The sequence below is a fragment of the Psammomys obesus genome, unplaced genomic scaffold (assembly GCF_907164565.1).
Source record: "Psammomys obesus unplaced genomic scaffold, mPsaObe1.curated_primary_1811, whole genome shotgun sequence".
Taxonomy (NCBI): Eukaryota; Metazoa; Chordata; class Mammalia; order Rodentia; family Muridae; genus Psammomys; species Psammomys obesus.
Genome location: NW_026585895.1, coordinates 30,372,032 through 30,399,229, shown reverse-complemented (window position 1 = coordinate 30,399,229; position 27,198 = coordinate 30,372,032). Strand labels below are relative to the sequence as shown.

The following is a 27,198-nucleotide window of genomic DNA, read 5'->3' as shown; positions in this document are numbered from 1 at the left end:
AGCGCAGGACAACGGTTCAACCCCTCCCCCTACTGCCACAGCATACTCACACTGACTGAGGACAAATTCCACGAGGGGGGGCACCTGAGATAGAGTTCCCCCACTTGCTTATGGCTGTCTGCTCACCAGTAATGGATTGCAGCCTGAACCCAGGAAAACCTACAGCTCACTCTAAAAAGAACCCAGCAAAATTTCGAAAGAAATTGGTGGAGGGGCAAAATAACATCATCTCAAGAAGCTGTATGAATGACGGGGTTAAGAAATCACCCAGAAACTCCGTTTCAGCTTTGCTGCTAACTTGCTGACCTGGGCCAGTCCGTCACCACCTCTGTGGGTTTTGGTTTCTTCAGCTGTGACACAGAGGAAAGAAGAACCTCGGAGAAAGAACTTTGCAGACCTAAAGTGCAACATAAACACTTACCAGTGACAACCCTGCTTTGTCAGCCAGAAGGCATTGGCTGCAGTTCATGGGAGCTCAGCAAGGAGTCACTGGTCCAGACCTGGAAAAGGAGGTCAGTCTCCCAGCCAGTCTGAGAAGCCCAAGTCTAGAGCCACAAACCGAGTCATCAAGAGTGACCTAAGGGCAGCCAGAGCTTAGGATAGCACATCCGTTCTTCCCTATCTAGGATGACCCAACCGTTAATGGCTTTGCTCATCTCAGTACCTAGTCACTTTCAAATCTAAAAGATGGTAAGGCAATCTGGGTCCTCCAGACTCCCTAGATGTTCAACTCAGACAGTATAGCATCACTGAGTCCATGCCTACCCAGAAGACAGCAGGAAAAAAAAGGTGTGCTCAACAGATTCCACATAGAAAAAATCCTGAGCCGGCTCCACCTGCTGACAGCTGTGTGCTGGCGCAGGACGCTGACTGATGGACCTCCCGCCTCCCCTGACTGTGGGACGACTGAGTCAAAGGAATTCTAATCTCAAACCCACGTGTCAGGTTTGGTTATTATTTTAATACAGTATTATTAATTCTTTGAGAATTTCATACAATGTATTCTCACCATTCACCCCCAGCTCAATTCTTGCCTCTAACTCCACCCAGATCCACTTGCCACCTCCCCCACCAACTTCAGATTGCTATTTTAGTGAGCTTTTTAACTACTGCTGTACAATGTTTTAGCCAGGATATACTGAAAGTCAAGACAAGGTCTTTTTTTCCTCTCCAGGGTAGTTCTTTACTGTTTCAACTGAGAGTATAGCTGTTTTATCCTTTCTGTGTGGAGAAAAAAATGTCTGGATGACTTTTGGGATCCCCTTTTGATTTGTGATTTTGAGTCCAACATTTCCTGGGAAGGAGGCAGAGGCCCCCTTCCTGATGATTTTTAAAGGGGAGGGAGGGAGTGGAAGAGTTGTCTGCTTTCAGAATTGACCAGAATGGGTGACACACTGCCTGCTGGGAAACTGTGCGAGGCTCAGCTGCTCCCCTACATCTAGATGCCTCGTGTACTAGCGCTGACGCAGCAAGGCCTAGAAGGCCGGATGTCAAGAGCAGAGCCTTGCCTCACAAGCCACACACATAGCGAGCGGTGTGCCGTCTGCCTCAGGGCGGGCATGTCGGTACAGGGCCCTGAGTCAAGCACAGCAGCTTGCAAACCCACACCCAGCGCAGGAAGGGCAAGAGCGGATGAGTGGCCCCCCCACCCCCCCGCACAGAAAGGAAAACTCGCTTTCTTCAAAGTCCGTACTCTATACATATTTTCTCGGCTTGTACTATATGTAACTTGGAGGGCTCTCTTCCTCCCCCGCACTGCCCCTGGCCTTGGCCCCCAAAACAGCCTAACCGCAGTCTGGGCTCTTTTACTCTCACATTCTGTCTCTCCCCCTCCATCCTCTTCTCCCTCCCTTCTGCTCTCTTCTTTCTTCTGTTACACAGGGTCTCGCTTTGTTGTCAAGCTAGCCTCAATCTTGAGATCTTCCTACTCCCACCTCCTGAGTCCACACCACCACAATTCTCACCCCCTCCTCTTCTTCCGCCTCCCTTTTCCTCTCCCCTTCTGTGTGTATATGTGGTGTATACTCATGCGTGTGCACATGTGTGTGCGTATGGAGGCTAGCGGCCAGCGTTAGTTATCTTCCTCAGTAGCCGTCCACCTTTTCTTGAGACCCTAGAACTCACCAATTTGTCAAGACCAACTGGCGGCAAACCTCAGGGATCTACCATGTCCCCTACACCCCAGGGGTGCTGAGCATCTGAATCTGGCTCTTTGTGTGTGGAAAGAAATGAACCACCTCCCCAGCTCCCAACCCCTCCATGATGAAGCTTTTAAGACAGTGAGAGGCAGGGAGCATGTCCTCAAGAGTTATTTGGTGAGGGAAAGGTCACCATGGTGGTAGAAAAACAGTCCTGTGCTTTCCTACTTTCTCCACGGTGAACAGCATCTAACCAAAAACCACTTAGGGGGTCAGTGAGGTGGTGCCGTAGGTAAATGGCTCGCATTACATGCCGAGAGACCTAGTCTGATCCTCAGGTAAAGGCAGAAGAAGAGAACCAACTTCCACAAATGAGTTTTCTGACCTGAACAAGCATGTGTGCCTCTCCATACACATCATTCATACACACAGACACACACAGAGACAGACACATACACACACACACACAAATAAAAAATAAATTGGAAAAGCTGTTTGGTCACCTGTAAGCCGAGAACTACAAACTGAACAATGATCTGGGAAGTCTGCCGCCTCGTAATTGGAACCTGTCGAACCTACAAATCACCCGAAGGTCTCAGCACAGTGTTTGGGTTGATCTCAGAGTTCAGCAGGGACTTGGTTCTGGAACTCCTGAAAGGAGCTCAGGCATCAACAGAAAAAAGAACTTAGAACTGTGGAAGGACTTGGGAACTGACCATCTTTGTCCCCAATATTCTGCCTGGCTTAGCAGTTCTGAAAGGGCTCTCAAAGCCTCCTGTTTCACACCATCTCAAGTCCCTAGCCTTCGATGAAGGAGTCCAGTGACTCTATCAGGTTCAAGTTCCAAGAGCTGAATTTCAAGGGTATGTCCCCCACAGGAAGAAACCAAGGACGGGGCACTTGTGCTGTTCACTATGAGTTTTCCAGGTTGAAATGGAAAAAAGAAAAAAAAAAAAAAAAACACTTCCTCCTCTGATGCCCTACCTTAAACTAAACTGGGATTCCCAGAAAGCCCTGAGGCTCATCTTGCATTGGTATTTCCCAGTACCCCACTTGGTATATTATTTCTCACTCCATGTGCCCTTCAAGACCACAACTCATAGCATATCCCCTTATTCTTACTTTTCTCTTCCCCTCCAACATACTTATCAAACAAATGGAAAACAAAAATATTTGGTCCTCTAGTCTTCTGAGAAGCTCATGGGTTTGCTGAACCACAAGGCTCAGCATTTGCTATGAAGAACTAACTTCTCATAGATCATTTATATCTCAAGCCAACAAAGACTAAATAGAAGAAATGGTGTCTTACTGTGCCAGATGGCTTGGTAAGGGCCCTACCATCTCACCAAATCACTTGAGACCTTTGTCAAATACCAACTAGAAGCTCTCCAAGAACCATGTAGGATATAGAGAAGTAGAAGTATACAGGCGACGCCCTTGTGCAGATTCTTCTGACTTTGAGCCACTGATTGTACGCAGGGGTAAAGAGGACATGGGTTGGTGGTAACCCGGTCAGAAGAGCACCCTTAAATTGCAGCAGCCTCCGTGGGGGCCCTGTGAACAGCTGGAGCTGTTCAGAAATTTCCAAAGCCATCCTTCCAGGTGGCTACAGCGGTGACTGTGGCAGCACGCACCTGTCATCCCAGCACTCAGGAGGCAGGGGCAGGTGGATCTCTGTGAGTTCAAGGCCAGCCTGGTCTACAGAGAGAATTCCATTACAGCCAAGGCAACACAGAGAAGCCTGTCTTGAAACAAAACAAAGGCAAAGACAAACTGATATCCAACTTTTTTTTCAGCCAGATTTCTCTGAAGTTTAATTCTCCTAAGCCAATACAACACCATATTCTACGGCTGGACTCTGAGAGTGTTTGGACCCAGCAAGCACAGCCTTCCTGTTGGTTCCATGGATGCCAGCTCAAGATGTCTGGCAGTTTAGTTGGGGAATTATAGTGCTATTTCATCAGTGTCCATGGTCTTCTGGCTGATTTTCTCCTTTTCTCTGAAAGCACTCGAGCACTTCTTCCCTCTAGAATTCCGTGTGACATGGCAAGGATTACCACCATAGCTTTGATTCTTCCCTGACTCCCTCAGACGGGTGGTGGCGACACGGCAGAAAGAAGAAAGAGAGCAAAACAAAATTTAAAAACTCCCATAGACATTGGATTCTGCATCGCGCAGGCTCTTGTGATGGTGTTCTGAATTTGTTCTCTGCCTCACTACCCAGGCAGGTCCCAGGATCCCTGAGGGCCTCATCTGTAACTGCAAGGTACCAGGTGAGTTCTAGAGCTAACAAGCTAGTAATATATGAAAAGAGGGGGCAGAGTGGAAGAATCGCCTTTTGTTTAATGTAAGTAGAATAGAAGCAGGGCTGTGTGTGCTGCCACCTGGAAGTCCATGTTCATTGCACTGTGCATGACGGCCGTGGCCTCGGGCCATGCACCTGCTTTGGGTGTCAGTACCTGCCGCTGTGTAATAGGAATACTGTGGAGCAGGGGGGTTATGAGGAAGGACTGTAGAGTCATGCTGCCTGCCCAGTTACTCTGACTCTCCATGCCTCGGTTTCTCACTGATGGAGTGAGGACTAGACCCAGGTTCTTTGCAGATCAGAGTGTAAGATGCTCAGAGGAAGCCATGCACAAGCTCAGTGCCTCACGTGTACAAGGATGCTGTTGTGATTGTTACTGCTCTCAGCCTGGGCTCTGGCCTGAGCTCCTACAACCCTTTGCCTCTGGGGTACATTTCCAAATATTTGCACCTGATGTAGGCCCAATCCTGTCAATCCCCACTTAGGTCCCTGGGCTCTGTCACCAAAACTGAGAGTGGCCTCCTGGCCTTCTGTTGCCCTCCTTAACTTCGTGCCAGCTCCTTCCGGCTGCCTACCTGCTTTATCTGGCCTGGCTGACTGCTCCTTATGTTAATGTTGGCATGCTCGCTGGAGCTCCTCTACCTCCCAGCAGTCACTGCTCTCTGGGCTTCTGCTATGCTCTCCTGCTCTCCTGATAACTTCTCCAGTTGTTTGGTTTGTAATCGCCACGCCGCACCCCATGGCCCAGGAATAGTCTCAGGAAGGCCCTGTCACAAATGCCACAGCCGATCATAACCAGGAGGGTACAGGTGAGTGGGAAGGCCAGGAAACAGAGAGGCAGGGATAAAGAGGCAGAGACTGAAAACTCTTGGGACACCCCAGCTAAGAGTATGTAGACCAGCTCCCCTCTTTCCTGTCATGTTTGATGGTTTCGGGAGAAAATACTTCATAATTCATAAAAGAGTGAATGAAGGTAAGGTATATGAATATATATATATACATTTACATACATATACATACATATACATATCTGTGGCCTACTCAACTTGCCAGAAAAATGACAGATTCCCCTATGATTGACATATTACTCATAATCTCTCACCTTCTCAAATTTCTGCTGGGGAAAAAAAAAACCCTCAACCTCTTGGCAAAAACGTCCCATAATACCACAATTTTCATGAATGCTATATCATTTATTTTCCAAAATACACCTAGGAAAGTAGTCCATTGTTCTCCGTCCTGCTTTCTACCTAGCGTTACTAATGCCCCAGTTTCAGCTGTCAGTCTCTGACTGCTCCTCACACCGCAGTGAGGACCAGGGACACTAAGACAGACATGGCTGTGTCCCTCAAAGCCACCTGGATGATGATAGCTATCATGGATATACTGAAACAAGACCTGGACCAAGGCAATAAGTGTACTCAAAGCTCTCACTTTTTTGAGAAACACAGAGCAGAAATGGGAAGTCATTTGATTCCTTCATCTGCACCAATTCCGCAGGAGTGGGAGGCAGGAAGGGAGCAGCCCTGCGCCTCCAGCAAAGCAGAGATGAATCAGCTACCAAAGTACTACTGGGTGTGGTGCAGACTCCCCCCCCCAATTTGGGGCTCCTTTGACCCCATAATTCCAGGCTTGCTCAAAAGGATAAATGGTTTGGGGTTTTAATGGGAAATTTTTAATTTTTTTGGTTTTGTCACTACTTTTAGATTTAAAAAAAAAATGTATGCCTTCCCCTTGAGGAAGAGTTTTTCTCTCTGATTTGATAACCAGCCAATAGCAAGAGTCCATACATTCTTCCAAAAAATAAATTAAAAATAAAGCAGATTGTGCTGGCTCCTAATAAAAACCTTTTCATGCCTTCTCACTATTTTGGAATAAAGACTCAAATCCTAAACACAGGCTAGCATGTCCCTGCATTTCTCCTCTTGGATTCCTCATGCTGTACTCTCTCCCCTCTATAGCCAACCCAGAGTTGGACACATCAGTTTCCATCCTCCACTAGGCTTTGTCTATCCTGATCTCTCACTCTGAACTCTACTTCCTCCTGTGAGCACTCATGGGTGATAATAATGAGTAAAGCCTGTAACTCACATGAATATGAGTTCTATGGTGTCTTAACTAGTGTTCTGTTGCTATGAAGAGACACTAGACAACTCCTATACAGGAAAGCATTTAATTGTGGCTTGCTTAAAGTTTCAGAGGTTTAGCCTATTAGCATAATGGCAGGGAGCATGGGGGCACACAGGCAGATGTGGTGCCGGAGAAGTAGCTGGGAGTTCTACATCTCAATCCACAGGCAAGAGGGAGGGCCAATGGGCCTCGCTTGGGCTTTGGAAACCTCAAAGCCCACCCTAGTGACACACTTCCTCCAATAAGGTCGCACCAACATGGCCACACCTCCCAAGTAGAGACACTCCCTGATGACTAAGCATTCAAACATATGACCCTATGGGAGCCATTCTTATTCACACAACCACATATGGGAAGAAAAATTACAGTGTTTTATTCATCATCATAGTCCCATTGTCTAGCACAGTACCTTGTGCATGGCTGGCTTTCCACAAATCCAATAGTTTACGACTGCCTTGAGTCCTTGGCCTTGCCTGCATCTTGGTTGTCAAAACAGTGCAATGACCAACAAAAACAAGTTCACAAAGTAAAATGTGGGAGTTTGTTTGGTTTGTGTTGCTCTGGGGTTTTGATTTTGTAGTCATTTTTTAGCTAAGGAAATCTACAACGCGAATATCTCTCACAAAATTACCTTTATGCTCTAGCTGAAAAGCAGGGGTCTGCTCAGATCCAAATGTTTATAAATATCAAATAATGTTTATAAATATCAAATAACGGCATTGGTGTGTTGCTTTTGCAACAGCTTTATTTCCAAGAAAGAATAACAACAGTGCATCAATGGAAAGTGTTTGCAGAGGGTTATTGTTTGTTGGCTGGATGGTTGGTTGATAAAAAAGATCTTATCAACTTCCATGTTTCCATTCTTCACTGCTGATATCCCCTCTGTCTGGAAGACTGACACCTCTGCTCTACACCCTGCCTTCCCTAAGGTCCAGTGTAAATGCCACAAAGAACTTCTTTCACTATTACACAGTACTTCTATATTCCCATGGCCTTCTGCTCTCCTGGACCTCTGCTGGTGGCCTGACCATCACAGTATAAGACTTCCAGCAGAAGAATTTCTCTGTGACAAGATGAACAACTCAAAAGAAGAGCTACATCCTGCTCAGCTTTACACACCCCGAGCTTTATTCTGTAGAAGAGTCTCAACAAACATTAGTTCTAAGACCTGAACTAATATGGGATGCTACATTCTGAACCCTGACATCCTTTTGGCCTGCATAATACAGTCTAATAGAGACTAGGAAATGAATAGAGACAAAGAGAAGTGAAAGAGCTACAAACTTATAGGTCAATTTTATAGCTACTTAAGATTTAGAAAACTAATCATAAACTGGAAAAATCTGTGTCAGGAACTTGGATCTGAGCTAGGCTTGTATGGATGTGGGGGCTCTTCTTGGGTAGACTACATGTGCAGATTGCTGGAGGATGAATGTGTCGGAGAGAGATAGGGGCTGGGATAGTTCCTTAAATATGGTTTTGGAAAAACAATTATTTGCTCTTGGGAAAGAATGGCATATCACATAATCCTCAAAAGCTAACTCTGCCGTAGGCATCACTGACCCAGTGCCAAATACAATAGCTGGTAATTAACTGACACGCAGAAAGACAGTAGAGCAAAGCTACAGAACGTAAGCATGATGGATAACTTCCACAATGGAACATAGCAAGGAGGTGACTGTGTATCTCAAGTTCTGCCACACTGTGTGCAGATTTCAGCACCTGGCATGCTAACACCCCAACAAGAAACAAGATCTGTCTACCTCCAAAATATTGACCGTTCTAGACCCTTCCTGAAGGTGGACCTAGCTTTTCATACTACTGCTAGATGCCAACAGGATCATCTTGAGCAACTGGTTGACTGTTCTCTGGGTGATAAGAGACAATGGGGCACACTGCTAAGCTCTGGACTCTATTAATATATGTGACAAAGATGACTAAAAGCCGCAGCAGTGCTTTTCCATTTCTTTCATTTTTACAATAAACCAAAATCCACGTCCAATCATATGGTTCTCCAAGTTGAGCCCCCAACTACCGTCCACTGCCTCTGCTGTACCAGATGTTGGCTGTGTACTAACCAAAAGACTGGGAACGAAAGTCACCTGCACAACCCACACCCCATCCTAAAGATGATGATGTCTGCACCACATACTCTTTGGCCTGTCCCTTTAGATGTGGTATGAACAAGCACTTTAAGGATGACCTCACACCAATAGTCATGAAGCGTTAACAGGATAAAGAAGCGCCTACGTTTATTAAGTGAAAGACATTCTGTTATATTAGAATAAATTCTGGGAGGGAGGGGGATTTTTCATTGCAGCAACTCAGTTTAGCTAAACCAAACTATATAAAAAAACATATAGGTCATGTGAACAGGAACAAAGGTAATCATAAAAATAGATTCAGAAAACAAAAACTGAGAGAGGTGACTCACTAGGTTATGTTATTTCCTCTAATTTTTCTTTCACAAAGTGCTAAAACACCCTAAAGATGGTCATTAACCACAAATCCCCATCTGCCCTCCAACCACATCAGAAACAGTGAGCAACACACACACACACACACACACACACACACACAGAAAGACAGAAAGACAGAGAGAACTTTACACTGATTTTTCTAAGCCCCAATAAATGAGTTCAGAGAAAAGCTTGAACCAGAGCTCTTTAGGTAGGCCACTACGAAGAGACAGTCACCACCTCTTAGCATAGCCCTTGAGGACTTGCTCTGGAAGATTTGGGTTTTCAATATCACTTCTGTTAATTCCCAGTTTGCTTGGTCATTTCCTCTGCAGTGCTGGATGGAACATTTGTTGGAGCACTGAGTCCAAAGCCTTTCCTCAAGAGGCACAAGTGGAAACAAACTGAATTACTCAATCGAAATTCCAAATCTCAGAAGTGGTTCTCACATCAAATATTCAAGAAAAAGAACAGTAATCTCCATAGAACAAGTTGGATAAGAAGTTACAAGGTGCAGTTGCACCGATAGAAAACAAAAGAGAACGCACAACATGACCCGGTTATCCCTTATATGAGTGGGTGAGTCTCACAAGCAGTAACAAACCACACACTCGCTTACATGTAACACGCATACTCACACACACCTTTGCAAAATTGTTTGGCGTTGCATTTTAACAGAAAACAAGTTCTCACGTGTTTATAAAAGACAAGCTAAAGGATTTAAAATAACCATACCCAAATAAATATTTCCCTATTTCATGCCTGATAGCACCTCCTCTGGCTCGCTGGATATCTGAATTCTGTGTAGGAGGGAAAGTTATAAATACTACTTCACCCTCTGATCTCTCGTGCCTCGGAAGATCTATTTTCTTATAAGCTGTAAGAGGAAACCATATCACAGTTTTCAAAACTGGTAGTTTAAACAAATGATTTCTGATAGTTCCTTTTAGTTACTTTTCTCAACATCAAATTAGGTTTAAATAAATAGACAACATCACAGGCAGCTAAGCAGTAATCGGCACAGAAACACTGCCCAATCACGATGTCTCCTGCGGCTCTCTGACCGAAGGGTCCCACGGAACAGACGGGCCGCGACAACACTGGAGTGTCAGTGCGTGGAGCAAGATGCGAACACGCACTAATTACCTATTCCAAAAAGCCCAATCACACATTGGTGGGGTTCTCAGAGCACTAACAGCAGGCGTGAGAATAGAAATATTGTTGGTAAGTGTTCATGTTTTCATCACTGACTGAGAAATTACAAGTGTTTCTCAACCAGTTCTCTTCAAAGTTCTCCACTGAAGCCTCAAATTGAAGGACGGTGTCATGTGATGGCCGATGGGGCATCTTACTTGAATCTTACTTGAATGGGAAGTCATTAGCCGACCCAACAACTTTGAAATCACTATTTTATCCTCAATGAAATGAATCAACTATTAAAAATTGAGGCTCAGAAGGAGAAGGACCACGCACCAACTTCCTAACCAGCAGTCTTCCGTTCCTTTAACCCACCAGCTACTGTGCATTCACTTGACACCAGGCTGATCAATAAGGGGAAAGACATCAGAAGTCATGGCATACTTCTTGACATCACACAACCCTGAATCTATACAAGAGTAAGCCCCATGTGGCGACTCAATGCCAGCACGCAGAAGGCTGAGGCCAGTCTTGGCTACCTCATGAATTGGAGGTTAGCCTGGGCTACATGAGACCCTGTGCCCCCAAAAAAATTAAAAATTTTTCATCGTATTTGTTTTCCAATGATCTATCTGCCTATGCCACCTCTTCCACCTATTTCTCAGTTCACCTTTATTTCATCTCACCTTCCTTGCTACCTATGACTCAAAGTGATTTAAGCTCTTCTCAGGTGGCCTGAAATTCTCCCCCAATCTTCTCTTCACAGACTGACTCAATATAATGAGCTCTCCAAGGGCCAACTCTTCCAGAAAATCGCTGCCTTTAAAGCACTGAATGGATCTCTTCTTTTAATTATAAAAAAAAAAAAATGTGTTTTTAAAGGAGTATTATTGAAAACCTGGGATAGACAAGAATAAAAATCTGTAGTCTATTACAAGATATGATTACTGTTATTTTGGTATTCTTTCCATTTCAGCATGCGTTTTGTGTTTCGTTTAGAATGTGCTATGTGTGAAACTTTTATATTCTCCCAACTGCAACATTAGCATACCCTCACGTTATTAAAACCTTCTAATAAGCATTGTGTATCAAAATTCCATAACATGACATATATAGGCATATTGCGCTGTTCCATTGTTTGAAATACCAAAATGTTAGAATTATACTAGTCTGCAATTCAGATTATTTTCCTGGGCTATATTCCCAGATAGTCCTTGGCCAAAGAGTGGGAGCATTTTAAGCTTCTTGATCATACTGCCAAATTTTGTATGGAAAAAATTGTGCCAATTTACATATCTATTAGCTCACTGTGAGATTCTACCCATATCCTTATTGCCAGCAATGGGAGGAGTGGAGAATACAGGTCTAATTTTTTTTAATCTTAAAATTACAATTTTAAGATAAAATTACAACTGCCTCTACATCATATTTGACAGTTTTAATTGAGTAAATTTGGTTTCTAGGGTCTAATTTTTAAACTGCTAACTTTCTATGGAATAAAAGCACAGGCTGTTGCAGCTTCACTTTCATTTTTCATTTTTGCCAAAAATAAACAAGTGTGAATATATACAATGTTTTTGTAAGTGTGGCTAACTTAGTTTCCCTGCGTGAGAAACTTCCACCTCTAAATAAGAAAGAGACTTCAATCACTTTCTAGAAAGCCATAGAAACAGCACATTAGGACTATCAGACATGACAGATTAGAGTTGCTTTTGGAGATATTTAAAACTCCATTTGCAGTCCGGAAACTCAAAAAACTAAAGGCTGCATAACCCATATTTTCCAAAAAGCCCATAGCTACTCTATTAGGCACTTGACTGAGAAGCCACTGGCCTTTGATTATACTAGCTAGATATCACAGGCATTAAATGAATGGGAATACAACCATCAGCATAGGAACAAGACATTTGGTTTTTTATTCCCAAAAGTAGAATTGTTTGACAGTTCCGACCTTACATCCGTGAAGCAATGTTTTCATCCTGGGAGATTGCCTCTACCAGGGTGCTACAACCTTGGTCATGGCTGTTAGTTTCGTTTCTAAGAATGTTCTTGCATTTTAGGGAAAAGGAAGTAATCTCAACAGTGATGCATCCAGCATTTAACTGAAGTGTTGACACACTATACGATGAACACCTGGTCTGAATTTTCAAACTGCCACTTCTTTTCAATTCAGAGAGTCATCTGCAGCCTGCGCACCAGGGATATGAGTCCCTCCCCGTCGATGGCTGCTTTACAGGGAAGTTTTACAAAAACATGAAACCACAGCGGGCCCTCCAACCCAGCTGGGAGCCCATACCCATCTTCAAACTGCCGATTTTGCCCCTCGTTAAGCACACTGGAACTGTACGTGACTATTGAAAGGAAATGTTGTACCCAACATAATCAACCTGAAATGGCAGGGCCTTCATTACCTCCGCACTCACTCTTCAAAGCAGGTTAGCTAACACTTCAAAGGGTATAATGAGAAGGAGGTAGAGAGAAAAGTTTCTGGGTGCCAACAGTGGTATAATCCATTTAGCCCGTATCTACTGGCCTAAGAAAAGCCCAGGCCAATCAGACTCCTTGAGTTGGTAGTGCCGGAACAGGAGTGGCAGCTGCGGCCAACACCTCACTAGGACAGGACCACGACAGATGTCCAAATGAACTGTTACCGATCACAGCACAGAAGCTCTCCGAGAATTATTGTCATGTTTGTTCCTTTTCCTCTCAGATGCTCGACACGGCTACTCCCCACCACCACAGAGCCCATCCTGGCAGAAACTGACAGGAGAAAAATCTAAGTGCTGAAAACCTGCCTGTGTGGTCACTGTTGGGTCAGAGGGAATGGGTAAGCCAAAGTCCTTAACAGATTTGCTCTCGGAAAGCACTTGATTTCCCAGCAAGAAAAGCCAGGATAAGGTTTTGCTTTGGTAAAATGGGGGTTCGAATGAATTCTTGTATCCTTTCTGGAAGTCATCACCGCACTTCAGCATTATTATGCAAACTGCCTTGAGCCCTTGGTAAGGGTTAACCGACAGTTGATGGACAGGCTCTTTGAACCTGAAAAATTAAACCTTCATGTTGCAATAAACATTATCTTTTGGTATACAACTGCAGTCCAAAGGGTACTTCAACTTGGTTGAATTCAGAGAACTGAAGTTGACACTTTATTTCCACTCTACGCATCCCTCTCCAGGAACTATTTTGCCTGAATTTGGATTGTTTCTTCCACAGACATCACCCTCAAAAAAAGCCTCAGGACACATAAACCAAGATGTTAGTAAGCACAACCAGCCATGGTGACGCATCCCAGAGAAAGAGACTCTCTTGATGCTTGGAGCTAAATGAAAGCCAAAAGGCTTTATTACCAAGTGCATCACCAGCTCTGGCGCCTGCAACTAGCGAACAGAGCACAGCCCCAACCTGTCCTCACAAGGTCACACCTTCACACCTCAGCACTAGCAAGTGTCACTGCGGGTCCCCACAGCAGCACTTTCGCTCCTCTTCCTCTATTTCACTTTCTAAATTTAGTGCCATTTCAGACGCTGCTAACTCAGATAACTGAGTAAGTATTCACAGGAGGGTGAATCACAGATCTGAGGAGGCCCACCAATCTCAGCCTTCTCCCCTTTTGTACAGCTCCATTTATAGCGGCAACATCTCTGTCACTAGGCATCACCCATCTTCTGCTACTCATATAATTTTTGCTAAAAACGTCTCTTTACACATAACCATTAAAGATGAGGTTTTTCTTTCCAAATCCTGCTGAGTCCATAAAACTTTTTGAAAATGTTCTCTTCCTTACCAAATAATTTATTACCAGCTGAAATGCAACTGTCTGAAAGGCTGGACGATGTGGATACAGTTAAAACAATCTGGGAATCGGAGTAAATTAAAATCTTCCTGAGACATTACTGGAGTTGATAAGCAGTGCATTAATGTGGAAATCAGAGTAAATTAAAAATCTTCCTGAGAAATTACTGGAGTTGATAATCGGTGCATTAATGTTACCGTGTAAAACTTTCCCAAAACAGAAGTTAACGAGAAAACAGCCAACACTGGAAAGACAAACCTGGCTTCCTGTCCAAGGATTAACTCCTCCAATCATGCCTCTGAATGCCTTCTCAGTTTCTCTTCTTCCTCAGTTCTGAGTCCACTGGTCCCACCAGGCCTTAACTGCCTGTAATTTGATTCAGTATGTGAATCTTCCCCATTTTCACCAACACTCACATAGAATCAATAACCTTCTCCATGCTATGCCGCGGTGGCTAACAGACTGCCAAGAGAAATCTCCAGATTACTCAGATTACCCAGAGACATTGCCTCAAGGCCCTTTATGGCCTTAGTCAATTTGAGCTGTTACCAAATAAATAAAAAATAAAAATAAAAATAAAAAAACTACTGTAACCTGAAAGGTTAAAAACCACAGAGGAAGACAATGCAGCCAGTCCTGATGAGACCTGATAGACTAGGATCAGAAGGAAGGAGAGAAAGACCTCCCCTATCAGTAGACTTGGGGAGGGGCATGGGTGGAGAAGGGAGAGGGAGGGTGGGATTGGGAGGGGAGGAGGAAGGGGGCTTATGGGGGAAGATACAAAGTGAATAAAGTATAATTAATAAAAATTAAAATTAAAAAAAAGGCAAAGACTTAGCCACACAGTGGTAGCACAGGCCTTTAATCCCAGCAGTCATCAGGCAGAGACAGGTGGATCTCTGGGAGTTTGAAGCCAACCTGGTCTACAGAGGAAATTCCAGGATAGCCAGGACTACACAGAGAAACCCTGTCTCAAAAAAAAAAAAAAGACTTATTTCTCTCATCTTTGGAGACAGAGACCAAGATGGAGGCACCAGCATATTTGGCATTTTATGAGAGCTTGTTTCCTGGTATGTGAAGGCGTAACTGGCAGTTTGAAGAAGGCTGTGGGATTCATGGTGGGTTGCAGAGCCACCTGTAGTTTCATATTTTTGTAAACTTCATGGTAAACCAGAAAATAAAAGGACCCATAATCCCTGGCCTGTAAAAATAGCTTGAAATAGAAATAGTTTGAAAATTTATACCAGGTGTACACTGTATTTTCACCCTTTGTCCCCATAGGGTACAGAGAGGAAGTTCTGATTTCTCTTCCTCTTCTCACAAAGGCACCAACCACCACTACCCCGTGCTTTTTTTTTTTTTTTTTTTTTTTTTTTTTTTTTTTTTTTTGAGATAAGGCTCAGGCTACCCTGGAATTTACCATATGGCCTAGGCTGGCTTTGAACTTGAGATAATACCTCTGCAACTGCCTCTCAAGTGAAGAGATTTACACCTAGAAGCAGGCCCAGATGTTGATAGCATTTTGGAGTTCTACCCTCATGACCTCATTACATCCCAATATTCCCAGTCCAAATGCCATCACACTGGACAGGGAGACACAAACATTCAACCAAAAAGAACGTCCCAGCACCCCATCCATGTCTGTCCCCAGTTTCCCTCTGTCCAGAGGAATCTTTGCCAGTCTTTGTATCTCCAATCTCTCCTTTAGTCAATTTGTGAACAAAATGTTTCACAATCTACTCCATAGGCTGTGAACTTCACAGTCAGCTTCCTGTTCTGCCCAGAAGACCAGGCCTCTTTCCACTCCATTTCTGTCAGAAGCCTCCTTCCTCCTCATTGGTCTGATCCTCCTTGTGTTCAGAGCTGCCCATCTTCAGCCTCGACATAAACTCACTTCCACATGCTCCCTTGACTACAACCTGCTCTCTTGGCTGCTAGCCTCACGTAAGCACAGACATATGCCAATACCCTAATCTTACACACCATCCGTTCCCCCCCCCCCCCGGCCTCCCTTTCCAGCCATGAGCCTGTGTCCACCTGTCCTTCACAGCCCAAGTCCAGAGAGTGTGTCTCTGTCTACCCCTGGCCTCCACGTCTGCATTTGTTCTACCTTTATCGTAATCAGGCCTTCATCTCTACCTCTGACTCAAACTGCTCTTGTCGCAGATGAGCTCAGTCACTGTCCCTGACAGTCCTCACATGGCTCCCGTCCCTGATGGACATGCTCCTGTTTCTTCATGTCTGTGGCATGTCCCTCTGGCTTTGCTTTCATCTCCCAGGTCATTCTTTTTCAAGTTCCTTTGTTGGGGCTTCACCTCTGGCCACCTCTCAAATACTTCAGAGGTCTCCCTTCCATAAGGAGGTAAGCCTGGTCAAATCTGAAATTCCAAAACTACCGATTTGGCTGCCAGAAGACATTTTTCCTTTGAAGTTCCACAGCCCAGCTATGTCGGACTCTGCAGGTCCAATAAAAACGTATCACTATTTTCTTAAAAAGCAAACCCCTGTTTCTAACAGAGAATGATACCATCTACCCCGTTGTCCGGCTTGGAAATGTGGAAGCCATTCCTTAGTACTTTGATCTTCCTTGCCACTGAACTCCAGATCGCTACTGTTCACCCTAACAGCTGTTGAACAACAGCCTTCTTCAATTCCTTCAGTCTAGGATTTCCTGGCTTTTCCCTAGGTCTCGCCTCCTTTCTGGTCATACTGCAACCTTGCATGCCACACACAAACACATCTTTCCACTGAATATCAAGACAGTCTACAAATGACAGCTGAAATGGCAGCTATGGTACCCTATCGATGAGATAAAACGGGAATTCTTAGACTAGTAAGATGGCCTGGTGGGTAGAGGAGACTGCCGCCTGAATGACCTGTGTTTGATCCATTCACATTGTGGAAAGAGAATTGCACTCCCACAAGTTTTCCTTTGACTTCTACACAAGTGCAGTGGCATACAAAGGCACACACACACAGACAGACAGACAGACACACATACGCAATTAAATGCTACTTTTAAATATAATATTAAAAATATGATTCAGGGGGAAAAAATGACACTTTCTGGCATGCCCAGCCTCTTCTCTTGCTGTGGTTCCCCACACAGCCTGCCACATTAACCCATGCTGTAGTTCCTAAAGCTTATACCAAACTGACCCAGATGTCTAAGCACACTGAGCATCCTTCCTTGGAAAATGCTCTACCCTTTCACACCCCCTAATGGGTGGTCATTTGAAAGTTAATCTGGACAATTTTATGTGGAAGCCCTGAAGAAGGCTGCCATCTTGTGAGCTCCACCCAAGAACTTCAGTTAGGACTAGCTGTCAGCTGTGGGTTCTCCTAAGCTCAGGGACCTGCACACCAGGAAAAGCTTTGGCTTCATAAGGGACAAGGACAGGACAGGACAGTTTAATATCTGATGGCTACCACAGTGCCTACTGCATGGAAAATGCACTCAACATCTTTAACGGAGTTTTGCAAGTTCTGGAACCCATTTCATCATTGGTAAGAAAATTTGCACTGAACACATTCTGATTCACTTTACTCTCTCTTTCTATATAACATAGTGGGCATGTACATCACTGATCCTAAGGAGATACAGTTTCAACTGAGCAAGCAAACAGAACAAGGAAATAGTCAACTACGTCACAAGGAGATAGAAAGAATCCATAGAGCAGCTTCAAAACTGCTCAATAAGATATCACGTGTAACCACAAAACCTTGCTAATATCCGCTTAAATTTTCATTTTAAATGTTATCTTTTAACTGGGAATGCTGGTTTGCAAGGCTGTACGAGATGACATTACCTAGTAAGACTAACTCAGCACGTACAATGTAAATTATACTAAAACTGCATAGTCAGTCTGTTTATCTTTAAACCTTTCCTAACATCAGAAAATATCTGATGGGAGTCCATGATAAGACTCACGTTATCTCCAACATATGACTGTCATAAAATCCCTTTGAAAAAGGCTATGGCCTTCAAACGCTGGAGGTGAGCCACTCACCCTGTTCTAACAAACAGTCTCCAAATTAGCCTTGATTCCAAGTACAGTGATTCCATTTCCACAGGTTCAGTGTGGCTCCTATTAATCAATAGTAATTAGAACCAACAACCTGGATTGACTGGAGCCCGGCCTGGGAAGTCAGTCTCCCCTGAAGCTTGTTTGCAGAGTTCTACGGTATTCTGCATAGTTCTAATGTCGTTCTAAGGGGAGCATCTTCTCATGCTTCCCCCTAAACAATCAGAACAATGGGTTTCCACTCTTTACCCACCTGAAGACACACAGTTGAGCAGATGACCCTCCACTCCCTCCTCTTATGCATGGTTTTATACAAACGGTTCTGCATTTGGAATAGCCACAAGTTGTCAAAGTCAGAAAATGTGCCAAGTAGCATGTCAATAATGACAGATGAGGAATAAAAATATTGGCCCTGTGGTCTGATGAAGAGGGTCTGAGAGTCTTTCTCTGATATAATAATAAGGAAGCAATCCTTTTCTCCATCAAATTTTCTGACTTCCAAATTTAAATTTTTTACACCTGAAAAAAATTATCTTTCCAGGAAATTCAAAGATTCTGAAAGAAGTGTTGGGATCGGGTCCTTCATCTTCCTGTGATGGTGGCACTGCAACAGGCCTTCCAGGAAGAAGACAAGATGCAGGAATGAGGGAGACAAGAGATGGAATCAGAGAAAGGAGAAAGGCCAACAAAGAGGCATCATTGTTTACAACAGCATGCAAGTGGGCTTGACGCCCATTAGAACTTCCAAATAACAAGAAACTGCCCTCAAAGGACAACGGGCTGGCGCAGTTAATCAGCAACATTCCTGCCCCACTGGTGAAGAGAAAGTGAACCAGCCTATATGTGAGGACAGGCTTGGCTCAAGCAAGCTCCTGTGACTTCAAGGGAGAACCCTGAGTTCCAAGAGTGAAAAATGAAGGAACTGTCTACGTCAACTAAACTGAAGTTGAAGCTGGGTCAAGAGAGAGCATGCGTGAAGCCCCAAGAGTCAGCTTTACCTCAGTATAAGACTCTCTTTAAGACTCTCTTGACTTACTTACTTACTTACTTGTGTATGATCTAAGCATGTATGCATACATGTGCAAGCACTCAGACATCAGGATGTCTCCCTCTATCGTTCTCCACCTTGTTTTTTTAAATGAGGACTCTCATGAACCTGAAACTCAGTATTTCAGCAAGTCTGGCCGACCCCTGAGTCCATGAAACCTGCCCATCTTTGCCCCTACCCAGAAGTGGGACTATAGTTGGGTGTGATCATGCCTGAATATTTCTGTGGGAGCTGAAGCTCCAAATTCAAGTTTCCATGCTTAAGCAGCATGCAGTTTATTCACTGAGCCATCGCTTCAGCATTGGAATAAGCCTTTACATGATACTGTGAGAGCAAGTTTCTTGAGACAAATTTCCATGTAGCCCAAGCTGACCTTGAATAGATAGCTGAAAATGACCTGGTCCTCCAGCTAATTTCCTAGATTGGTAGGATGACATGTATGAGCTATCATTTTGCTACATTCATTATTCTTATAAAGCGCTTTTCTCCTTAATATCCTCTTTCCTAAGGGTTTGAGACAATACATACACATTTTTCCTTGCTTTACTAGTTTATCTTTTAAGAATTAAGAATAAAAAAAAAAAGAAGAGTTAAGAATGAAACATTAAAGCAACTATAGTTTTGAGAGACTGTTAGTAAAATGATGAGAAAAGAAGAAAAAAAAAAAAACAAATACAATAACCAGTGGCAGGAATTATTGCCTGGGTAAGTTCTCTGGAAGGCTCTGACTTCTCAATAGAAAGTTTCCAGTCTCCCCAGAAACAATATGGCCATTTCCCAGACCATAATAACAATGGTTCTTAGGCTGCTCAAAAACAAGCCAGCACACCAAGGATGCCACATCCTGCCTTTTGGGTCAAGTCAGAAATGCAACACATACTCTCATTTCTTACTTTATTCTATGGAGACTCATTCTGTCACCCCCAGAAGACGCTGACACACTCAGCACCTCACCAGTGTGAACTGAACGTGGAACATCCTTTGATCCACTTTCACGTCTCCAACATCAAGGTCAAGCTGTGTCACTGAAGAGGGTTTGAAAAGATTCCACTTCCTAAGTGTTTTTGTTTTTTGTTTTTTGTTTTTGTTTTTTTTTTTGTAAGCTGTGTACACAGAAAACCTCAGTTCTCTGAACTGTCAAAATGACACCTTCATCAGCTTCCAAATTCAGTAATCTTGCCTCTCGCCCACTGGCAGGGTTGAGTGAGTGGATCTCACAAGGTTCTCAACTCGAGTACATTCTTTGGTAGGTGTGAGAAGTCAGGACAAGAACACCTCTTGAATAAGGTCAGGCTCAGAGTCAGCAAGTCTTCGCTCACAAGTTTCCTCTTGTTCAGAAACACAGCTCTGATGCATTCCTATGTCCAGAAGTACTCTTAGAGAGAAAATATTTGCAGATTTTAGGTTTGACTCAGAAAACCCAGGTATAGGCTTGGGAACAGGAAGCAGAGCTTGGGGCACAGGAGAGACGGAGTTCACAGCAGCAGAGAGAAGCTGAATCAAACAGTTAGTAGGAGAAAGGGGGCACAGAACAAATGGACCAATATTTAGGTGAAAAATCTGCAGGGCAAGAAGACAGACTACAAGAGGGACCAAGGAAGGAATCAGAGAAAAAGGCTAGCTTTAGAAGCTGTCACACACACACACACACACACACACACACACACACACACACACACTAAGCCAAAGATCCTGATGGTACAGCATACGGGTTATATTTCTACCTGTGATCTGGAATAGGGTCCCTGTTCCACTGGATACCTTACAGGGAACTTCATATAGACCAGCGGATAGGACATTGAAGCCTGGTTCCTCCTCCCAGGCTGCAAATCCTTACAATTTTTGTGCGAGAGTAAAAACAGAGCACAGGCTGATCAAACAAGGAATTAGACAAACTTGTAGAAACTGGCTGTAATGTTTTCCAAAGTTCATACTCAACAAAACACATTCTTAAGCACTGCTGTGGCCCTCAGAGTTGGCAAGCACAGGCGCTGAGAGGCTGGCAAGTGTAAGTGCCAAGGTAACTGCCAAAGTGCCTCTCCCCTTAGACACACAACAGGAATGTTCTTCGGTTCTTTGTATAACAAAAGGTTTTTAATGTGCTTTGAAAACTGTCAGGCTTTCAGTGAAACCACACCCAAAGGCTGAGGTCGCAGTGAGGTCAGATGAGAAAACACCCTTCATGAACTACGTGAGCCTAAGATCTGTGGCTGATAGCTGTTTCAGAGACTGTTACAAAGGGAAGGTGAATACACTAGGCTTAATAAGCATTAAGCCCCCCCACACACCAAAGGCCTTGAATTTATACATGAATTGATGCACGGACTAATAGCATTACCATGCCTATATCCTGGAAGAGCCTGGCATTGTTGCTGTGTACGCCGCCTACCCAACAGGGCCCATTAGAGCTATTGGTGATTCCTGAGATGACGGAAAACTTCTCCTTGGACTGGCTTAATTAAATATTTGTGTCCCCAAGAAGGTTTATAGCTACCAAGTTACTGGAGAGCTGACCTTGCAAAGGAGGTCAAAGTCTGCACAAGGGGCAGTTGTTTTTACTTACACAGTCAGAACAGGCTGTTACTGAGAAGACTGTCTTCATTTTGTTGGTGGTGGGTAGGGGTGTTGTATAGAATTTGTATGGAATTTATGTGTATGTCCATATGGGGAGGGCCCTCACTTGCTCATGAGTACCCATGTGAAGGTTAGAGGTCAATGCTGGGTCTTGACCTATCAGTCTCCACCTCATTTTCATTGTTGTTAGAATGACATTTATTTCTTAATGTTTTTAATTGAGATGCAATTGCATCACTTCCCTGTCCCTTTCTTCTCCCCACCCACTCCCAAGTACCCTCCCTTGAACCCTTTCTACTCTCAAGTTGATAGCCTTTTTCTTTGATCATATTTGTTTCATACACACACACACATATGAATATAAATAATAGAATATATACATATATATCCTGCTGAGTACATTTTTTTTGTTGTTTCTGTGCATATGGTTTCAGGGCTGACTGCTTTGCATTGGGTAACCAATAAGGGGGCTCATCCCTGACAGAGGAGGCTAATTCTCCTCCAGTAGCCAATAGTTGCCTGAAGTTCTTTTTATTTTTTTAATTTTTTAAGTTTTTTTTAATATTAGTTACAGTTTATTAACTTTCTATCCCAGCTATATCCCGATCCCTCATTCCCTCCCAATCCTACCCTCCCTCCCTCATCTCCTCCCTGCCCCTTTCCAAGTCCACTGATAGGGGAGGACCTCTTCCCATTTCATCTGACCCTGGTTTATCAGGTATCTTCAGGACTGGCTGCAAAGTCCTCCTCTGTGGCCTAGCAGGGCTGCTCCTCCCTCGGGGGGAGGGGCAAGAAGCCAGCCATTGAGTTAATGTCAGAAATAGTCCCTGTTCCCCTTACTAGGGTACCCACTTGGATACTGAGCTACTACCATGGGCCACATCCAAGCAAGGGTTCTAGGTTATATCCATACATGGTCCTTGGTTAAAGAAACAGTCTCATAAAAGACCCCTGTGCCCAGATATGTTTAGTCCTTGTGGAGCTCCTGTCCTCTCCAGGTCTTACTAACTCCCCCTTCTTTCATATGATTCCCTGCACTCTGCCAAAGGTTTGGTTATGAGTCTCAGTATCTGCTTTGTTACACTGCTAGGTAGAGTCTTTCAGAGGCCCTCTGTGGTAGGCTCCTGTCCTGTTACTTGTTTTCTCCTACATCCAATGTCCATCCCATTTGTCTTTCTAAGTGAGGATTAATCATCTTACCCCATGTCCTCTTTCTTGTTTATCTTCTTTAGGTGTATAGATTTCAGTATGTTTATCATATCTTAGAGGTCTATATGAGTGAGTATATACCATGTGTGTCTTTCTCCTTCTGGTATATCTCACTCAGAATGATCTTTTCTAGATCCCACCATTTGCTTGCAGATTTCATGATTTCCTCGTTTTTAATTGCTGAGTAGTATTCCATTGTGTAAAAGTACCACAATTTCTGTATCCATTCCTCCATTGATGGACATCTGGGTTGTTTCCAGGTTCTGGCTATTACGAATAAAGCTGCTACAAACATGGTTGAGCAAATGTCCTTGTTATGTACTTGAGCATCATTTGGATATATGCCTAGGAGTGGTATTGCTGGATCTTGAGGAAGCACTATTCCTAATTGTCTGAGAAAGGGCCAGATTGATTTCCAAAGTGGTTGTACAAGTTTACATTCCCACCAGCAATGGAGGAGGGATCCCCTTTCTCCACAACCTCTCCAGCGTGTGTTGTCACTGAGTTTTTGATCTTAGCCATTCTGATGGGTGTAAGGTGAAATCTCAGGGTCATTTTGATTTGCATCTCTCTGATGGCTAAGTATGTTGAACATCTCTTTAGGTGTTTCTCTGCCATTCTATTCTTCTATAGAGAATTCTCTGTTTAGCTCTGTACCCCATTTTTTAATTGGATTGCTTGAATTATTGCCTTTTAACTTCTTTAGTTCTTTATATATTCCGGATATCAGCCCTCTGTCAGATGTAGGGTTGGTAAAGATCCTTTCCCAATCTGTAAGCTGTTGTTTTGTTCTGATGACAGTGTCCTTTGCTTTACAGAAGTTTTTCAGTTTCATGAGGTCCCATTTATTGATTGTTGCTCTCAGAGCCTGTGCTGATGGTGTTCTGTTCAGGAATTTGTCTCCTGTGCCTATGAGTTCAAGGTTCTTTCCCACTTTTTCTTCTAACCGATTTAGTATATCTGGTTCTATATTGAGGTCTTTGATCCACTTGGACTTTAGTTTTGTGCAGGGTGATAAATATGGATCTATTTTCATTTTCCTGCATGTAGACATCCAGTTGGACCAGCACCATTTGTTGAAGATGCTATCTTTTTTCCATTGAGTGGTTTTAGCTTCTTTGTCAAAAATCAAGTATTCATAGGTGTGTGGGTTTATTTCTGAGTCTTCTATTCGGTTCCATTGATCCACCTTTCTGTTTCTATGCCAATACCATGCAGTTTTTATTACTATTGCTCTATAGTACAACTTGAGGTCAGGGATGGAGATACCTCCAGATAATCTGTTGTTGTACAGGATTGTTTTGGAAATTCTGGATTTTTTGTTTCTCCATATGAAGTTGAGAATTTTTCTTTCAGGGTCTGTAAAGAATTGTATTAATGTTTTGATGGGAATTGCATTGAATCTGTAGATTGCTTTTGGCAGAATGGCCATTTTCACTATGTTAATCTTACCGATCCAAGAGCACGGCAGATCTTTCCATCTTCTGATGTCTTCTTCAATTTCTTTCTTCAGAGACTTGAAGTTTTTTTCAAACAGGTCTTTCACCTGCTTGGTTGGAGTCACCCCAAGGTACTTTATGTTCTTAGTGGCTACTGTGAAGGGTGTTGTTTCCCTGATTTCTTTCTCGGCCCTTTTGTCTTGGGTATACAGGAGGGCTTCTGAGTTTTTTGAGTTGATTTTGTATCCGGCCACTTTGCTGAAGGCCTGTAGTTCTTTGTCTAGGTGTGGGACTCTGTAAAACTTTCCCCTCCCACGTTAATATGCCTACTGTTCTTTTCATCTTATTTTCTGAGACAGGTTTGCTCACTGACTTGGGAGCTCACAATTTTCCCAGGGAGTCCCAAGGATGTGCCTGTCGATAGGCCCCTCTACACAGTGCCACCACGGCTCACATCTACATAGATGCTGGGGACCCAAACTCAGGTCATTAAGCATGCACCACAAGCACTTTTCCCATTGAGCCATCTCCCCAGCCCTTGTTACTTTTCTTTATGTCTACCAGTCACAGCAATTTACCTGGGTTCGAGGAAGGCACTGCGATGGCTGAGGCCAGCGTGGAATTTAAAACTCCATCTGCTTACGTCTATACCACAGACTGAAAAACACAATCACAGCATCCTTTTTTTTTCCCCGCACATGTCTGTTGAATTCGGCTCAGATATAGCAAATCAAGACTTAACTTCTCCCGTGTGTTCACTTGGCTGTGAGCATCAAGACCTTCATGTACTGCCCAGACAGCCAAAGATTAATGCAGGAAGAACCGGATGAGCTCTGGGTCTTGGAGGTTCAGAACCGAGGACCCAGAAGGCCTGAGCATTAGTGCTGGGTCAGCCCATGACTTGCCAAGTGACCTTACATAATCCTCCTGGCTTTCTCATTTTTTTTTCCATCTGCAAACTGAAGAATGATAGTAACTTGAAAATAAATAGCCCAGTGTCCACTCTCTCCACACAAGTCTCCCTCTCCTTTCTGACCTTGTAGCTGAGCAAACTTGACATTCCTTTCCAACAGTAAAGAATGTTTTTCTCATTTCTTTTATTTCCTCTCTTTTGTACAGCAGTTTCCAAGACTGAAAAACCCAAAGGTTTTGTTGGGATGGAGTCATAGGAAACATTAACACAGTCAGGCATGAAAGGAGAAAGAGCCCCCAGTTTTCCCACTGGCATCTGGTACTTGTTAGAAGTCTTGAAGAAAACAAAACAAAACAAAACAAAAAAAAAAAAAAACCATAGAGCTGGTCTCTAGAGGTGATCTGTACCAATGAATGAAGAAACAGACACCACAATGTTCAAAGGCTTCTTAATTTCTGTTTGTCTGTGTCTTAGTTAGGGCTTCTATGGCTGCAATGAAAATACCATGACTAAAAGCAAGTTGGGGAGGAAAGGGTTTATTCAGCTTACATTTCCACATCACTGTTCATCACTGAAGGAAGTCAGGACAGGAACTCAAACAGGGCAGGGCTGATACAGAGGCCATGGATGGGTGCTGCTTACTGGCTTGCTCCCCATGGCTTGTGCAGCCTGCTTTCTTACAGAACCCAGGACCACAGGCTCAGGAGTGGCCCCACCCCAGTGGGCTGGGCTCTCCCAATTGATCAATAGTTTAGAAAATTTCTTACAGGCCTGACTGCAGCCAGATATTATGGAGCCATTTTCTTAATTGAAGCTCCCTCCTCTCAAACTCTAGATTATATCAAGTTGACGTAAAACTAGCCAGCATGGTCTGTTTATGACAGGTTCTCACACAGTCCAGGCTGAATCTCTTGCTTCCACTTGGCCACTGTTGAGATTGCAGGAAAAGCAATTGCCTAAAGGGTCGCTGCTTTTGCTTAAACATTTGGAGCAGGTTCTTTTTTCCTGAGGCTAACTTCCCCATGAAAAATGAGTAAAGAAAGCATGTGCACCGTGTAGTGAGCTGAACTGTACCTCCTAACCCCCCCCCAAAATGAAGCATGACTGTGTTCAACTCTCTGGAATCCCTAAATGGGACCTAATTGGGGGGGGGGGGTCTGCAAACTTAACTAAAATTAAGGATAATGAAAAGAGGGCATCTTGAATTAGGAATAGGCCACAGATGCAACAACAAGATCCTCATGAGAGAAGAGGGAAGATGAAGAAATAAACAGGCATGGTGGGATGCCGGAGGCTGGAGTGATGAAGGCACAAGATGGCAAGTGTGTCAACAGCCACCAACCAGAACATGAGCAGAATCCCCTCTACAGCCCTTAAAAGGAGGCAACCCTACCCACAATTGGATTCCAAACTTTTGGCCTTCCCAACTCTGAAAAAAAAAATAACTGTTGTTTTCCACTACTGAGTCTGTTCTAATTAGTTACAACAGTACCATGAAACTCAAACATACAACCCACCCTCTCACAATCAAATTCCTAAGTCAACTCCTCAACTACAAGACTCTCCTTCAGAGCCAGGGCACAAGACAGCGGCAGAGTGTGTTCAGCATGCTCCTTGCCCAGCGGCACCACCAGGTAACCCCTTTTTTACTCCCACACAGGAGCCATCACGTGAGGACAATGCTCAATAGTTTCAGCTTCATTCATCTACAGTTTAATGAATACATACAAAAAATTTACCCAAATATGCACATGTGTGCACCTTAACTCTGCCGCATATGAACTTGACAAGAGTCCCTTAACTACCTTACTTATAAAATGGGGACCACAGTGGCATTTTATTGTGCATACTGCTATGGTTCAGACCTGAGAATGCGGAAGGCTATCCAGAAATCGGCCATGTTTGTCACCCTCTCGTTATTTCACCGCACGCGTGCGCGCACACACACACACACACACACACACACACACACACACACACACACGTCACACTGGCAAAGAATATGTCCATCCAGCAGAATCAGGGATG

At 43.8% G+C, this 27,198-nt stretch overlaps 1 protein-coding gene across 1 annotated transcript in view; it reads right to left on the bottom strand.

Moving 5' to 3' along the window:
* The window catches only part of Cacnb4 (calcium voltage-gated channel auxiliary subunit beta 4), a 247,799-nt gene that overhangs the window by 133,801 nt on the left and 86,800 nt on the right, over positions 1–27,198 (bottom strand). The gene's annotated exons all lie outside the window — the stretch shown is intronic.